Source organism: Neodiprion fabricii, chromosome 6 (genome assembly GCF_021155785.1).
Source record: "Neodiprion fabricii isolate iyNeoFabr1 chromosome 6, iyNeoFabr1.1, whole genome shotgun sequence".
Classification (NCBI taxonomy): Eukaryota; Metazoa; Arthropoda; class Insecta; order Hymenoptera; family Diprionidae; genus Neodiprion; species Neodiprion fabricii.
Window position 1 is genome coordinate 10,546,199 of NC_060244.1, and position 13,528 is coordinate 10,559,726.

The following is a 13,528-nucleotide window of genomic DNA, read 5'->3' on the forward strand; positions in this document are numbered from 1 at the left end:
GGTTCGATACCGAGAACAAAAAAAATCACCGTCCACCTGCAAGTGAGTTATTTACCGGACGTTGGATCCGACTCGAGATAAAAATTTATCTACTATCCGTCGTTAGAGCAGGCGCTGTTATAGGTGGTGGGTAAATTTGGGTGGGCCCGGGACGAAGCGATGGGTTACCATCGTTATTGTCAATTCGAAAAGGGTCCAGTGTCCGTCAACCGCTCCGCTGTTTGGGATTCGAATAATCACCGCGGTCTGCAGCTGCCGGGGCAAAAAATCCCCGTCAATTGTTTTCGAACTTACGGCCAGATTGGTCAATGCCATGCCTGCAAAAATACGCGCTGTCCTGTGTTAATGACCCTTTTGCACCTTCGAGCCCAACAGCGGTAACGACTAGCGAGAAACTACCTACCCACGAATTTGGCGTTACGTTCGTGATAAAACAAAGTAAAAAATTGAATATCATACGGAAGATCCGCCTCGGTTCGTCCATCGTTGTGGAAAATATAAATAAGAGGTGGAAGGCCGTGAATGTCGTGAAACCAGCGAGAGTGCATGGATGAAATAAAATGAAATCAGGGTCTCGTCAGCGGGCAGAAATGGTCCAGCGCTCCCGGGCGGGCCGGCCGTATATGTAAATTAAGAGACCATACGTGGAACCTTTTTACCCCGCATTGTCTCCGCAGACAAACCCGATGTACAAAACAAAAAGACGCGAAGAGAATGAGAGAAAGAGAGAGGGTTGGGGGGAAGAAAGGGGGAAAAAGACAACAACCTTCGGGTCAAATTTTTATCCAGTTAAAAATTTTTCTTTTTCAATTTGAAATAACAAAGGGGTGACCCCTGGAACGGAAACGGGGAAAAGCTTTGGGTTGAGCTCCGCAACGGTTTGGAACACTATTCAACAGTCGCACCCGAGTAGGTCGTAAAACAATCGGAACAATTAAGACACGATTCGTAAAAAGCTAAGACACCTTTCGCCGGGTTATTTTATTTCGTTTGATATATATATAGATATATATATATATACATATTTTTTTTCTTTCTTGCTTGCTTCTGCCTCTTTCTCGGCCCTTGAATAATCCCCTTTCGAGACGCAGTGTCTGCAGGTACCAATTGCAGGACTGAGGAGGAGAAGAGGAAGGGTTGCACGACAAAAAAATTTTGTGAAACGTTGCATTTGTACACCCAGTAGGCGCACGTCTATAGCTGCGAAGGGAGGAGACTCAGACCGTCTTCTGATTCTTCTAGCGTGAATAAGATTAAAAACCCAATCAAAAAAAAAAAAAAAAAAATAGATAAAAATGAAACGAAATTAAAACGAGGGTATAAGTATAGGTACAACTACAGGTATCTATCTACCTACCTCGGGGAAGATGGTAAACGGAGGTGTACGCACACGCACGTACGTGTGATAGGTATAGGCACGGTTCGGTTCGTAGGTACATATTTAATTGAGTCGTTGAACCTTCAGGCCGGTTAGCAAAGGGGCAATTCAACCGCGCAGGGCAAACGGAGACACTCGTTCATCCCAAGTCTCGCGTCCTCGCGCTATTCGTCGCGTACGTAATTAAAATTGGAAAGAAGGATTTAGTTACACGAGCACCTGTGGAGCTTTCACGTGTCGAGTTCGTGAAATATTTTTCTATTTTATATTTGTGTTTTTTTTTGGCATTCTCGGAATTTCTCGCACAAAATTCTATCCCTGTAATACATACGCGAATCCGGTATCGTTATCAAGGCTTACAGTGACTGATTGTTATAGCACTTCGGCTTGGTACTCCTCCGCACTTTGTGTCGTTCGCGCATGCAGCTGTAATTCGCATTACTCTGTATCAACCAATTCGGGGTCAGGATCAATACGTATGTCCCAACAATTTGGAGAAACTTTGTATACACTCGTCAAAGTATGCTGTACGTGCATTTTTCTGTACAATCTCAGTTTGGGGAAGTCGGGAGAAAGTTATTTTTTTAACCAATCGTAACAATTTTTAGTAAATTTTCCTGGAACTTTGTACGGTTTCTTGGCGTCACGAGGCCATGAAATATCATGGATGCAGTTCAGTATTCGAGACGATTTAAGTTATTACAATCAAAATACTGGATCGGACTGTATTTAAAAAACACAAAATTGAAGACTGATCCTTTAAGTTAAGAAGCTGGCCCAAATTTATCCTCTGTAAGACTTAAAACAAATTTTTCCCCCATAAAATCATTGATCATAATGAAACATTACGTTTTAAAATAAAGTTTGGGTAAAATAGATTTAAATAGAATTTTTTTCATCAAAATTTACCAATAATTGTTAGGTTAAAAATCTGAAGAGTGATTGGCATCCTGCGAAGGGTTTTGCAGCTACCTAATCGAAGAAGTGTTAGGAGGGTATTTTTGCTGATGCGCATCAGCGCGTCGATACACGTCATCGAAATTTCGTTCCCAGTACCACGCAAGTCTGATTGTTTCTCGCAATGTGTAACTACGGAGGTATCGATGGAGTCATTCGGTGGTCTCGTCAACAAAATACGTGCGATATTAAGTCTGGAGTGAAGTTGTCGCTTGTCAAATTTTACGACAAAATTCATACCTTTCGCTCTCATCCTCTGTTCTCGTCAGTTTCGTAGGCAACTGATATTTATCTCAGTTACTTGACCGAAGAGCTTATTTTTGGTTCTGGTTTTCACAAAATATGGATGTATGTATATATATATATAAATATATAGGATAAAAAAACAAAAAATGATCCGCTTTCTCGAATGAACTCACCCGTTTAGTTAAGTCAATTGAAAAATACTCGAGATCAATGATTTTTCTGATCGAATCTGGCTTCTCGAGGATTCTACTAACCTTCCCTTGCGTGGATTTTATACACACCGAGTACGTAACCGTATCCCTGACGTTTACCCAGGCATGCAGACGCTTCTGCAACGTCTCTACTTTGGACCGCATTCCATTTGACACGGGCTAACCTCAGGTCCATTCGTGTAATCCATGTCGCAAGCACATTGCTTTATTTGAGTACAAAAAGCGATGTGTATTTGGATCTTAGTCTGGACAATCGACAATTAAACAGACCTGAAGTATTACCCGGGACAAAAAATTACTCAACTACGAGGCATCTGTTGAACGAAACATTTTGTACAACGGTAGTTTACGTTCGTTTAAGCTGTTGTCATTGGGGTATAGGAAGACAACAATGTGAAATTTTAAATTAGAAACTGGAATAAGAATTAATAACCGATCCACAAGGCGGAAGATTTTTAAACCGGACTTACCTTAATTCTCACGATCCGTTAATTCGCTGAGAAACTCTAGTCGAACAGTTTTAATTAGTAATACATAGTTAAGAAGTAGATAAAAGAACAAGTTTTATACAATCACATTGTTATTTTATTCTTCTATTCCAACTCAATGTTTTAGAGTAACTAATCGTATAAATCTAGAAACATCTTTTTGACAATCATTCATGTCTTTATGTCAGTAGTATTTAATTACAGTTTTGGGATACAGGCAAGCAATTAACGATTTTTCAACAAAATAATGCGGTTTTCACGAAATTCTGTAATAGTTGATCCTTTGCTCTGATTTATATTTCCAGGAGCTCCATTTTATCGAACAGACGAACTATCAATAAAAGGGTTCGATTGAAATACATGAATCGTTGTGAAAAATATTTGAAACAGGTAGAAACAGTAGGTTACAGCAACAGTCCGTCGTCATTATACTGATTTTTTTTTCGTGAAATAAGTCCTTAAAACTAATTCATTGCAACACCATTATCAAATCATCGCGATAGTTGCAATATAAAATGAACCCGGTACACGCGTGACCGTGATGAAAAAAAAGAAATAATAACACGTAACAGATTATTTCCATTTACAGCTACAAGATTAATTTTCAGTCCATACCCAGAAAATCTTTTTCGGTTTCAGCAATACATGAGAATAGTTGAGTTGTTTCCGCAGCAATGATAACAGAAATCTAGAAACTTCTATCGGTGTGTTTTCCAATCGCGAAAGTGAAGATCTAAAATCGCATCGTATAAAATTGGATTCTCTTTACTCCGGTCAGTTGAACAGCAAGCAATAATGCCCGGAGGGTGGAAGACGCGCTCGCACCCCGGACGCTTTCCAGCATAGGATGTCGTAACGGTGGTAGGTCGAGCCGCGGGGTGCATACTTGCATAGAACCGGACGGCAGGAGTCCGTCGAGTGGTGCTCTCCGAGCGTAGGTAGGAGCCGGGCAAGCCTCCGGCGAAGAGACCGCGGCAACGTGGACGTCGTTCGCGCGAACCTTGGCCGGGCTGTGGTCTCTGGTCAGTAAGGTCGAGCCCGTGCCAGCCGTGCAGATTCGAAACGTGCGATAGAGTCCCGTGCGGCATAGCGCGGGGATCAACTATACTCCGCGAAATCGTGCGGCGATCCCGTCCCGAAGCGGGCGCGACGCGAGGGTAGGTTTGCCCGTAGTGGGGGTGCCTGACACGGGGCCGACGCGCAGTTGCTAGTCAGACACGGGGATGCTCGCAATGCCTCTATCAAAGGTTCGAAACTCACGAAAATCATAAAAATTTTAATCGCCGTTTTTCATCCTCCGTCCGGTCTCGTACCCGCGGGCAAAGTGCAGCGTTATTTTACCACCGCGTTAAACTACTCGGGCGTCGCGACGCCGCGCGCCTTCCTTACCTCCGCCCCCCTTCTCCGATCGTCGTCTGGAGTTCGCGACGGTGCGAACGGTCGACGCTTTCGGTATTTTTCACGGAAGAGAAGCCGCGTCCCGGCAAGAGATTCGGGGACAGCGGGAACCGGTAGACGATTGTGCGGAATTCGGGAGGGTGAAACGATTCCCGCGAATTCTGAAACGGAAGTGCCGAGCTGGAGCAACGGCACGTGGGGAGAAAAGTACGAAAGCAGCGCCGTTGCTGTTCTCGCCCCGCGGCGCGTCTTACGACGCAAGGAACTTCGCGCCGTGGTGGGGGAAGGAGTGGGGCGGATAGAAAGACGCTCATTCGTTCGTGCATTCACGTGATCCTGGCCTCTTACTCCCTTTTTTTCAACCGCGTCGTTTGAATACTCGCAACCCGGAATGCCGATTTTCGAATGAATCCGCTTCGTCTTTCGTGTGGAATTTTTTTTGATTTTTTTTTTTCTTCTATCATTTTTAAGATCGATCGTTAATTCGTCCCGAACGTCTTGACTTCAGAATTACTCTTCACCATTTTCCAATTCACGCCGATGACTTGCTTCATTGATATTTTCAAACAACTTTGCCCGCGGGTAATTCCAAGACTGACGTGTAATGTTGAATGAAATGCAAGAATCGTAACAGTGCTACCGCGATTAAATCAAGTTCGATCACTCTGATTTGCATTCGTTTGAATCTTCTAATACTAACGCATAATATTTTTATACTGTTTCAGACGCGTCGTACTGTGTTGTTATGTGTTGTAATAGTTATTTCATTGAAAAATTAATTTCATCGTTGAAAAATCCATTTTTTCGTCTTTAAAGAAACATAAAAAAAACCAAAAAAAAAAAAAACAAGAAAAAAAAACAAGTCTGAACAACTCCAATTTACGTTTCGAATATCGAAGACTCTTTCATCTAGTTTGAAAAGTGTTTATTTCGTTTTATTTCATTGCTCTAATTTCAAAATTATCATAAAAAAAGAAGAAGAAAAAAGCAAAACAAAAAAAATAGAAAAATCTTTAAAAAAAAAAAGGAACAAAATTCAAGCATTGCCTTACAACATTATACCTACACTACAAGAACAAAATTTGAAGCAAAGAGAAAATACAAAAAAAAAACATAGATGTTCACAAAGAGAAAAATTTAGGTGTTAAAAAAGTAAATTGTAAAGATATGGCTAAAGTATATTTTTAACAAGTTTTGACAAACTTTAGATTATATAAATAAATTGCACACACACAAAGAAATAAATAACTAAATTTATAAAAAGAAAAAGAAGAACAAGAAGAAACGGAATAAGAAGAAGAATCTAAATGTCTAGAGACAAAATTTAAAATAACCAAAAAAATGTGATCTGATAAAAGTCGTTGCTATCGAGAGAGCCTTATGTCCTTGCTCCGGTTAATTTTGTTCAAAATGTAAGTAAACCAACAATCCATCAAACCAAATCATCTTCACTGATGCTAGTTTTCGTAGTTTAAGGTATATGTACTATAAATATGTAAGCTATCCACGTCGAGCAAGTACGAATCAATTTCATTCACTGCAAAATTTCGCTCGATAACAGTCATTGTCATCGTTGTATAAGCGATAAATTTCTAACAAATCAACAAACGGACGCGCCTTTTAGTTATAGAATACTTCTCGTCCTCGAGTCAGAGGGGATACGCCTTCGCAGATTTCGAAACTGAAATCCGATGTTTGCAACGCGCTTGAAAATTCCGAGATTAAAGATAAATCACCGGGAAATTTCAATCGATGAAATCGAAGTACGTGCATGAACAATTCCCCAGAACTACACTTTGCGCAGTGAGAGCTGCGTGACACGGAAATCGAATCAATCACTCGACATATTTCACTTAGTACCTGTCACCGAATGTAATCGAATATAATTCCAAGCCGCTGCATTTTGCAGATATCTTCACACCAGACTTTCCGCAAAGTATATAATTCGAAATCTCGGCGCCTCGCGTTAACGTTTTTAAGCTTCGGTTACAATTGTTCGAAAGAACCGGAAACGGTTATTTTTCGCAAATTGGATACATCTCATACGTTGTATACATATACATCACACGATGTATGAAATATCTGTACTGCAGGGATCTGAATTCATGTACCTTATAAATTCACGGTTTTTTACGTATCGTAAGCACGGAGTCATTTGAAATGAAACTCTATACTCAGCGGCATCATGTATACAATTTTCAATTTTCATCCGGGGGAGAGGGAATAAAATTTGAACCCTTTCCGAAAATGACGAAACCGGAGGCCATTTCCAATTTCGGTCGGTGTATCGGCGTCTGGCTGGCCACACGTACGCGCGGAATCCGCAGCGGTGAAATATATTTATGCAAGGCATACACGCAGGGTTCCATGCGGGTGTCTCGCATCCACGCCCCGCGGGTTTGTGTGCGCGTTTTCGTGTGTGTCGCCCTGGCGCAGCCAATAACGCACGAAGGGTATTTTTTTCCTTTCGATGACTGTCTCTCCGCCCCCCACGACTCTCGGCCGATCCGAACCCCCGTTTCCCCGTCAGCCTTGCGCCAGTGGATTTTTTCGGCACAGCGCGTATTGATCCCGGAGTCATTCAAAATGGCCGCTGGCCAGAGTCAGCCAATGACTGCGTGAATCGATGACTGCAGCAGGCAACCCCTGGACCGGCCAATGGGAGACCGGCGCCGCTGCAGCCACCCCGATTACCGCCTCACCCTGGCCCGGACATTTTCGACTCTCCGATGACCGTTCGATGATTTTGTAAAATTTCACGGGGACAAAAATGTCCGTTTCGCCGGAGCCCCGCTCGCTCCGTCCGGCAGCATCGCCTGCGCCGAAACGCCGGATGCTTCGATAATTAATTTAACATTTCCGCATAACAATATCCGCTCACTCCGAAAGGTCCGCGCTGAAACTGCTGCTATTGTTTCATCAACTTTCACGCATCGCGAAACGGTGTCCAATGAAAGTTTTATCGTTTCAAAATCCTTCGCTTATTGGTTGGAAAATATTCTAGAGCCGTGCGAACGGAGGGATGCGACAGAACGAGCGAATAGGTTTTATCCCTGCAGGACCTCGGTAACACAGATATAACGGACTGCAACTTTCAAACAGGAAGGATTCCGAATTTGAACATCTCTCTTTATTCTTCAAAATTGTCCTTCTCCGCAACGTACGTCAGCTTTGTTTTCACTTTGGTTTGCAATTTGGCTCGTCTACCATCTTTTCTCTACGCACTTTTCAAAACTTACCGTAAATCTTTCGACGTGAGAATTAAAAATCGACCACGATACACCTGACAATCACAACTCTACCAAATAACTGCTACGGATTTGGTGGTGAAACATTCAACACCGAAGTGGACGAAACTTGGCTTAGTTGACAGTATAACGTGATTTGCTGTAGGTACCGCCCAGATTTCGAACCCCCCGTAGAATTGAGCGAAATTCCTCCGCATGTGCAGAGGGTCAGTGACCTTCGCCCTCCTGGCGTTACAGACAGCTTATGGAAAATAGACCCGTTGTAAAATGTCGCCTAGAATCAAATTTCTTCTCAAAATCATCCATCGCTTTATCGATTATAATCGGAGAATAGCCGTCCGCTCGAAAATGGTACCTTGATCCTGAACTCGCCGATGGTCGACTCTTATCTTATCTCCAGCCGAGGTAGTTTGTAACCGTGAAAAACGTCCTCACGATATTTCGATCAAACGATAAATATGGGTCAAAATTTACTTGTGTCTGGTTGAAAAAACGATCCTCTGAATCAATGCTTTGAAGCGGCTAGCTTGCGGTTCGCGCTACGCGACAAGATATGGATTATTGCACGCGTATATGATGCAACCGTGCATGGTAACACTTACGTACTGGACGGTTGTACTCGCCGGGTTGCATCATACGCGCAATAGTGCAGCATGTGTGCATATGTACTTAGATTGGCTTCTATTGACACAAGCACGCGAGCCGAGCTGCTGCGGCGCGGATATAATACGGTTCGTACAGTCCGGAAAAATGACGGTATCAAAGTATTTTTCGCGACACGCGTCACGTGGCTCATCTTCGTAATCCTACAGTGCTCCCGGATTCCGATTCTCCTACCGAAACTGTCCGATACTGGAACGTTGGGAGTCGCGGATGCTTCGAGTCATTCCGGTAAATCTTTTCCCTCGGTTGTCTCCGACGTTGAAACGCTCCTCATTCATGGCACCTAATCCCTGATCCTATTGCGCTGAGCAGGAAGAACGCAGCGACAGAGGTTCGTATAAACTCATCAACGACCTTCTGCAGGGCAATCGACTGTGCAGCACGTTGCACCGATGATTATTATTTCCCTCGCACGATGAGTTGACTTTTTAAAGCAGCTGTACGAAGGCGGTTTTTCTAGCGCGAGCGGTTTTTCTATTAAGGTTCATTTGTTTCTTTCATTGCGTAATGCCCGCCGGACGCAGCACTCATTTCATCCTACAGACCACAGCTGGATAATTCTTAATTCATACAATTTCTAGCGCAGTTTAAACAACGCTCGACGATATACCGATCCCAACGCGCCGTGCACTTTAGTTTTATTATCCTCGAATATTTCCCGCTATTTATCCCTCGACCCTCTCTCTCACTCTCGAATAACTCGGTAGATTTAGCCCGGACAAGAACCCGCGATGCTTCAACCCCTTACTCGGTTCCCAGTCTTGCCACCAGACGTCACCTTAGAACAGGGCAGGGTTGTCGACGTCCTCGAATCAGCCCCGTTCAATTAACCGGGGCGAAACATCTCGCAGGGTTTTATCATCCAATCTGACAACCACACGGAAAGCGAATCTACAGACGGCGAGGCGTGTGATGTCAAATTTTCAAATCGGGTGTTACAGCTGGATTGGATTTACTTTTTTCACGGTAAAAAAAATTATCGCAATAAAAAAATGTTCAAATATGCCAGAAATTTTTTCTACGTTGACTTCACAAATAGACAGCGTCGTCGAAAGCAAATCGATTTACTCCGATCGGCGTTGCCCACTGACTTCGATTTTTCCAGTCGCAAATGTTTGATTGAAAAATCTGTACTTTACCGCGAAATCTCTTGTCCAGATTTGAATATACAATATTTGCATTCCCGCTCTCATTGTCAGCTGCATTGGTGCAGGTGTTAACGATCGTTCGAAGCGCCCACGCGATGTTCCGTCAGCGCCACAGAGTCCTCTCGTTCGAATGATGAATCGAATAATTTTTAGGAGCTCGATGGTCGTTGACGGTGATTCGAGGGTTCTCGGCGCGTAAGAGAATCGAAGGAGATCGGAGTAAAAACAGGGAGTATCTTGTTTTATTTCAGTTTAAGTATCAAGGTTGCGACCACCCTCTATTAGGGCGCCATAAAAATGACAATATCTCCCATGCCGGCCGCACCACCGCCAAGACAAATGTCTTCCTATGCCTGTTAATCTCGACAAGAGATCTTTCTTTTTACGAGTATACCGCTGCACCTATATCGCTTTGTGCCACGGTTTCGTTCGAATCGCGTGGGTGTGTTGAACCCCGAGCGCGTACAGACGCGTATAACAAGTTACGTCGTGAAACGACTCGTGCAACGCCGCCTCCTCCACCGTCTTTTACTTCGTCCGTTAAGTCCAGCTGCCGATCGTGATCGTGATCGGAACCCAACCACCCACAATACAAGTTCTTCCCGGCGTACATTGCTCGGCTGGCTCGATCCTCACCTGTTTCACTTACCCACGTTCATTTGTTATTTAAAGTGGTTTCGATTCACAGATATATGCAGTACATGGGTACACGACCCGGTTCCTTAAAGTGTACTCATCCCCGCAGTTTTACCTCTCTCCGTTATATCCGTTAACACCGAACGATTCGGATCGACGCTTTCTCACGATTGTCCCACCTGTTCAAAAAGGTGATCCCAAAAATCTGTGGGTTGGTCAAGTTTTTTTTCTTCTCTTTTTTTAGTCATCACTTTCATCCCGTGATGAAAATTTTGTCGGTACAGCAGAACTCTGCACCCACCCGTGGTTCTTGCCAATTTTTACTAATGGAGGGATGACTTTGACCGTCGAATATGAAAGAAACGAGAAATCTCGACGTCAGAGAAACGGCGAAAGCCTCGAACTGACGGAGCTGTTGATTCTTGTCAGGCGGGCTCTACCCCCTGCAGCGATTGGTCCCACCTTGCGGCGCCCACCCCTGAGTCGTTGTCCGGAGAAAAAGAATCCAGCCCCTGGCCGCATTTTTCCGTCCGTTCATTGGCCAATTTTTTTCTTCCCCGAACGGGGCTACTCCCACGTCGGGTGAAAGGAGGAGAAAAGAATCAGCCGGATCTGTCCCTGATGCTATCTCGACCTTCGCGGTCTATCCAATGGCAAAAGTAACGAAACTCACCGACTTTCCCCGGATCGCGGTGGCCGAAAGGTGCGAGAACATCGCGCACTTCTCCCTCGCCGACGTCGCCGTGCAGGCTCGTCTCTACACACGTGGCAGACACGTGGAAAAAAAGAAGAAGAGCGAAAAAACAAACTAGCCTTGCGTGCAGGGGTTGCCGTATCAGGGAGGGAAACGGGTTACTGGTGGGGAGAGACGCTATCGTGGTGGGGATATTCGCTCTGCTTCCCGCGAGGGAGGGGAGGGGAGATGTTGCCACGTTAGAAAAAGGAACAGAGGGGCGAATTTCTCGCAGGGGTTGGAAACGGTTTGCTGCCGGTGTGCGGCCGAGGTGGGGGTGGACGAGGAGGGGGTGTCGGAGATGTGGAAACGAATAGTAGGGGGTTCGTTTCCTCGTCTCGGGAGGATTTAGTTTTCTCGTCCAAGATGACCATCGGCTCCGGTGATGGGTCAACCCCGTGCCTCGTACACCTTGGATCAGTGCGTACACGCACTCCTCGCAGGATCGATCGATCAGCCTCGGCTCGTTCATCGACGCGTAATCGGGAGGCAGCGTAACGATGGCCCAAACTTTTTGGTAGGACAACGGTCATGCGGTGGGTCATCAGCCCCCCTCGTGTCAGTCACGCATATGTTGCCCACCATGACGCTGCTGCATGTACGATATATACACCGCACGTAACGCGCGTTATAGACGGAGGCCATTTTTATGCCCAGCTCTCCCTGTTTTTAATTCACTTTCTGTACCCCACGACTATAACGCCCCCTTATACTCGCTCTGTACGAGCGTACCCACGCTTAGCCCCCTCTACGATTTTTCTCTCAGTCGACTTTTTAAGTTCGTCGCGAGAACACACGTGGCTCACCTTAATGAATAAGGCGTTCGCTCAGTGCGCGCGATGTGTAACTAATTCTGTCAAGTAGGTACGCGGGTGATTCTCAAGAAACTAAAACAACGACACGCGGTTACTTTGCAAAACGGGGTGGTGATGAAAATGATGCATATGTCATTTCTTCACAGCTTACGCGATTTTTGTATTTAGTCGTAGTTTTTCGAATAATTTTTTTGCGAAAGAATTCCAGTGGAACGGATGAAGCTAAAGAGACGAGAAATCGACAGCTTTGAAAGGAGTTCGTGCGGAGATCGGACAATTTTTCAGTACGAAACAAAATTGGGTACCGAGCGCGTCAGGTTGACTGCAAAGAAAAGACATTTGGTGAACAGTGCTGGATTAAAAATTGAAGAGAAAAAGAAATATGGCAAAGAAGCGAGCACAAAGAGATAAACGAGATTAGGTTCTACGGGGTGAAATAAAGAATGGACAAAGTGGAAGGAAAGTAGTAAGTATAGCAACACGCAGAACGGAGGGATAAAAGCAGCGTCGATTCTTACAACCCTCCTTCGCTCGGCTCACCCCACTCTTTGCCGCGTCTACGACACCCCTTAGACGTTCCCCTACCACCGAGGCTCAAGCCATCCCTGTTCCCTCGAGCGCCCCCACCTTGAGGGGCGCGCGCCGAGACGTGGTGGGAGAAAAGGAAAAGAGGGGTGGACTAGAAACTCCTGTCCAAAACCGGCTCAGTTTTTGATATCTGTACGGTGTATTTTTTGAGCGAGGGAGGATATACGGGGATGAAAATGAACGGGGTTGAATTACCGAGCGACCCAGGTGCTCGGAATTTGAGTCGGGATTTTTTATCGCCCGTAAATCGCGAGGGACGCTCGGAAAGGTAGCAGAAGTTCGTCCGGCGCCCGCCACCTAAGACAACGCCCCTACTCGCCGGGTTCTTTAAGGCTCGGGGGGTGGCTTTAGTCAGACGCACGCGGTCTGAGACGCGATCTACCACCGGCAACGGAGAACGACTTAGCATTTGTCGCGAGCCACAGACCTGAGTCAGTTCGGTTCCTCCGCGTCAAGGACTTGAACACGGAAGGACTCTTTTTCGGAAAGCATCTTAGCTCGTCCTACCCTGAAACCTACCCAGTTGCATAACGGTCTCCACCGTGTCTGATAGAGCCAACCCCTAAATCTGAACACGTTCCCTGGATTCAGTCCACAGTAAGCAACCGGACTCTACGCTGACCCCCGGCGTCGACGTGTCACGTTCACGTTGTCCCGTTGAGAGAAACTCGATTTACCCTCTTTTTTTTTCATTTCTTTTTTTTTTTTCTTTGCATTCACTTCCTCCTCATCTCCCACGTCGAAGCCTGGACCTTTATTTTCTTCGTCGTCATCCTCAGTTCAGTGTTGTTTAAAATATGATTTTCGCATTTAATAATTGTATACATGTTACGTGTAGAGAATTTTGTTGTTACGTTATCGGTTGACGATTGTTCACTAAAACCTCGATAAGACAACAACAACGGGCAGTAACGTAATAAAGTGCCTTGGTGATGTTGTGTGAATAAAAAACAAACAAAACGAAAAATAAAGAAAAAAAAATTACAAATAGAATAATAACCAAGACAATACATATAAT

At 44.8% G+C, this 13,528-nt stretch overlaps 1 long non-coding RNA gene across 1 annotated transcript; it reads left to right on the forward strand.

The window, feature by feature from the left end:
• The first annotated feature begins 4,486 nt into the window (after nucleotides 1–4,486).
• On the forward strand, nucleotides 4,487–5,849 carry LOC124185418. The gene is made up of 2 exons (XR_006871387.1): nucleotides 4,487–4,528; nucleotides 5,405–5,849. It is a non-coding gene; the product is annotated as an uncharacterized LOC124185418 (long non-coding RNA).
• Nucleotides 5,850–13,528: the final 7,679 nt, after the last annotated feature.